Source organism: Nicotiana tomentosiformis, chromosome 10 (genome assembly GCF_000390325.3).
Source record: "Nicotiana tomentosiformis chromosome 10, ASM39032v3, whole genome shotgun sequence".
In the NCBI taxonomy this organism is placed as follows: Eukaryota; Viridiplantae; Streptophyta; class Magnoliopsida; order Solanales; family Solanaceae; genus Nicotiana; species Nicotiana tomentosiformis.
In genome coordinates this window covers 41,424,705-41,429,272 of record NC_090821.1, presented here as the reverse complement: position 1 = coordinate 41,429,272, position 4,568 = coordinate 41,424,705, and the positions used below count along the sequence as shown (strand labels likewise).

At 42.6% G+C, this 4,568-nt stretch overlaps 1 pseudogene; it reads left to right on the top strand.

Annotated features, from left to right (window-relative positions):
• Positions 1–1,266: 1,266 nt before the first annotated feature.
• On the top strand, positions 1,267–4,025 carry LOC104109212 (uncharacterized; annotated as a pseudogene).
• The last annotated feature ends 543 nt before the right edge of the window (positions 4,026–4,568 follow it).

Here is a 4,568-nt window from a genome sequence, read left to right as displayed (position 1 = left end):
TTCGGGCCTCTAAAGAAAGATTAAAGTGTCCTTTTGGATATGAATACCTAAAACACCAGTCAAGGGAAGAAGGTCGGTAACAAAAGGGAATCTTTCTTTTTTAGTTAAGCATGTGCATAAATGATCCACTTGACGCCGCTGACATGTCTATCTCCAAAAGAAATGCCTCAATCTGTGGAAGATCAACTATAGGGGGAATGTGTTGGGAGACGACCTCCCGCTGCGGTAGTATAAGCCTTCCCTTTCCTTGATGTTACACAGGATGCGTAATGGGGGGTAGTATGAGGTGACTGATAGCATTACATTATAATAATAGAAAGAGATGTTAAAAAGAACAACCATGGAGACTTGGGGATCTAGAGCAGGTCTTTCTTGTATATCCCTCGTGTTGAGAGCAAATTCCTCCAATATCAACGTAGGGAGCCGTGAGGAGAGGACTCCCAGGGCTTGATCTACGGTTGCGTCCCCTGGTTTGGTAGAATAGACACTTCCAAGGATATTCTACACACACAAACCCAATTTCGTTTTCATAGGATTATGGTGGCATTATGTTTAAATTGACTTCCCTTCCCCTTAAACCTTTCCCAACTCCCTATATATATTATCAAATAGAAGTGTCAAATATAAAAAATGCAGTAATCCTACACATTGTGAGAGGCATCTTCCACTTTGTAATTGAAGGGTTCCAAACCTCGCTTCGTCGCTCAGTCCCTTGCTTCTTTCCTCCTCTTTTTCCTTTTCAGCTCTTTATACCAATGTGATTTAATTCTAGGTGCATATTTCAATTACGTCTTCCATGATTCTTAGACCCAGAGGTACCACCGGTCCATTAATAGCAGCATCCCTTCCTCTCGCACCTTGTCTAGTATCTCTTAGGTAGATATCCAATGGCTCAAGTAGCAGCAGAGGGAGAAGATCAGTAGTAGAAGGTAATGAACTAGATTCTCAGAGAGAGATCAGAAGCAAAACTCGGCAAGGCAAGGAGAAGGCGGAACCTAGGTGGTACACTAAACTAGGCGTTACCTGGGACCGCACTACTCAGGCAAACTCTCTACCCATGCGCATGCCTATTTTGCTTTAGGAGGTATCAGAGCGGAGGTTTGGGTAAAAACCTTTCGATTTCTGCTAATTCTCTTCTTGTTGTACCATGTACATGACGATAGCAGTGGAGTGATGTCAGTGGTGGATGTTGTTAAGGAAACACTCAAGGATCGAGTGACCCAACTTGATGGCAAGGTCGACCATTTGGATGGACAAGTGTAGACTATGGCAGAAAGGCATGGGAATCAGGAATCGTTGGTCACCAGACGCTCGCTAATGAGTACCGCGTCTTCACAGTAAAGTAGAGCCGTCTTCATGGGGCCTCAACAATCTAGGTGGTGATGTCCAAAGCGTGAGGAACCGAGTCAAATTGAGGAGCTTGCTGTGGAGATAGGTTTCCTGTTCGTGAACCGAATGTCTCACCTGGCGACTCCGAACTTGAGTCCCGGAACCACAGCCATTCAACGGGATATGAAATGCCAAGGTTCGAATACCTCTCGGACATGGAACAGTACTTTAAGGTTGTTCGTGACCCTTTTGACGACCAAGGCATAATGGAAACAATCTATCTCTCTGGGGATGCAAAGAATATTTGAAACAACTTTCTAACTGTCACACAGATTCCGACCCAACTACCGTAAGAACAGAATGGAAGGGCAAAAGACCATTCTATGCGCAAACGTGAAAGCACTATCAATAGAAAGATTCTAGCTTCTTTTTATTTAGAGAGGAATGATTCTCTCGTCTAAGAACCGCCATTCACATACTATTCCTCCCCACTAAAAAGAGCGATTGAGAATCTCGATAATTTAAACAAAAATGCAGAAGTGAGCATACCCTAAGGCTCTCCTCTCTCCCCCTTTTTTAGCCAACACCATCAACCCCATTTTTCACTAGGTCAAAGCCTAAAATATGATGAACAGAAGGAAAGGAGATCAGAAAGATAGGTGAACAACTTGACTATAGTACAGGTCGGATATTTTCGTGAGCAGTAAGCAGTATATCTCCCCTTATTTTGGGAAAGCTGGTGGCCGCGTGTGAATTCTTTCAAGGCAAAGGGTGGCTTGATTCGACATTCTTGTTTACTCTGATCTGGATGAGGTGGTTTTTGTTTACCAGCACGTAGGTGTTCTATATTCGTATGATCGAGTCTTTCTGGCCCCCGTGAACATCTTTTCTTAATTTATTAAAGAGGGTCTCTCTAACCGGTAAAAAGTGGTGGGTGTCCACTAACAGCCATTCCTAGCTCGGCTCTGATAACGCAATTCCGAGAGGAGTCGATAGTTGGGCATTGGATCCTTTCAGACCTGGAGAATGTGTGACGCTTGGTCGGGGTTTGGTGAACCAACTGGTCGCTCCTCTAGTTGAAGTACCATGCCCCATTTTCGTTGCCTAGGTTACACTTTCGGAATACCTCATAAGGGAATTTTTTCTACTCCCCCCAATCTTCACTTTATGCCACGTCGACTCCCCTTTCGTCATAAAGCATGGAATAAGACCAGGGGGAATCTCTATAGGAACTAGTCCCTTATATTTCCCACATAGGAGATCGAGACACAACCCAAGGGCTCTGGGGAAAGATGTAGATCGATCGCCCTAGATAGAGAACTACATAGAGGCTCTCTACTAGTCTATATATTCTTTGATTTTGTTCCCCCCGTAAGAAACGTATTACAACCTATGAGATCTGCAAGTTTCACATCTAAGTAATGCCCAAAAAAAAGAAAAAGAAAGTGCAACATATCAAAGAGCGATAACACAAATTATCAATAACCTCCTACATAACATATGCGAGCCTTACATGGACGATTTGGTAGTCTTTTCAAAAGAAAGAACCGACCACATCAAAAATTTACGCAAGCTCTTTGAAAGGTTAAGAAAACATCAATTGAAGATGAACCTAAAAAAATGTGCATTCGAGATCGGGCGGAGGCCTTAAATTAATAGTGCAATAGCATAGCTATTATAGACCTGACCCCTATTACATTACTTAAGCCTACTCTTTCTTCAAGATACAAAACGAGCAGCCGAAAATAGCTGTCCATATTGTATTTTAGATGGAGTCATCTGCAGGGCTAAGAATCTTACCTTTAATTAGATAGGGGTAGCGGTACCATGCTCTTCCGTACTCGTAGGTTGACTCACTTATGCATCCTGACTAAGGTCTCACAAACGTGCACTTCCCTTATGCATCCAACTGCTTCACTAATGTGAATAGGTTATACATAACGGTACGTTGGTTATATACTCTTATGCGCCTTCCTTCTTCGAACATTTTGGTATGTATTACCCTCTAACTATAGATCAGATCCACCATACAAGAAACTCAATTCTGCACTGCTGTTGAGTCGTCGGACTTATCTACCAAGGGATTCGTGGAATTTTTGTGGATTGCATTGGGGGAAATCCACCAAAGCTAGGCAAATAGATAGACTCCTTTCCCGATGCTAAGGGAGAGCAAGAAAGAAAATCAAATGATTTTTTTTTAATCAGTGCCCTCTTTTAGGTATGCAAGTATAAAGAGTCCTCTCACTACCAACCAGTACACATCATCTGGCTGGGTCTTGCCAGTATCAACAATGAGGAAGAAAGAACCAAATGGAAATAGAAACTAACTATGGCTCTTGGCCCAGACAACGTCCTAGGCATAGGGGAGATCGGAGCAACAGGGAACGCCTAGATGATGTTTTTCTTCCTGGGCTGTAGTAAGTAGATCGAGAGGTCGTTCCGCCCCTTGTCCCTGAATATGGGGAATATATTCTCATAAAATCTTCCTCCAATCTGACCTAGTTGGCGAGAGATCCCAGTTCGCGACAGAGAACAAGACAGCAAGCCAGCATACTTTTGTTCATTTTTTCTCTACCAATCATGGAAGTTTAAGGATAACTATAGGTCAGTGGCGACCTAAGAAAACCCCGATTCGATCCACCCCCCGGCTGGGAGGCATCTACCTCATCCTGATCACAAGGAGAGGTTCACTATGATGGGGGTACTTTTTTGTCCCTTAAGGAAAATATGAAATGCATAGGGGACCATGTTTTTATTGCGGCATGCTCCTCATATTTATGGATTCGCTGCGGGCCTCCGGCCCTACATAGTTTCGCAAGCCTTTGTCATTGTCAATCAACTAAGTAGGGCCTTTTTCTTTCTTTCTTTTTTTGAATAACCCATTCTCATTATCTTTAATAAGTAAAGTAGGCAAACCTATAGGTCCTTAGTAACATTGACAAAGAAAAAGGAGCCGGTTAAAAGAAAGAGAATCTTTCCATTTCTCTTATAATTATATAATAATATAAAATAGAAAGAAATTTCTTATTATTATATATAGAGCGGCTTGACAATCAACCCTTCCTATTTAGTTGAGGTGCGAAGAGAAAAATTTCTTCTTTATTACTTCCACTTAGCGATCCCGGCCCAGAAAAGTGATCGATCAGGGAAGGGCCTTATTGATAAATGAAAGAAAGGGTTTATGAGCCCTAGCCCTATAAGCCCACACCTGTGTAGAGTAGATCATTCAACACATGCGG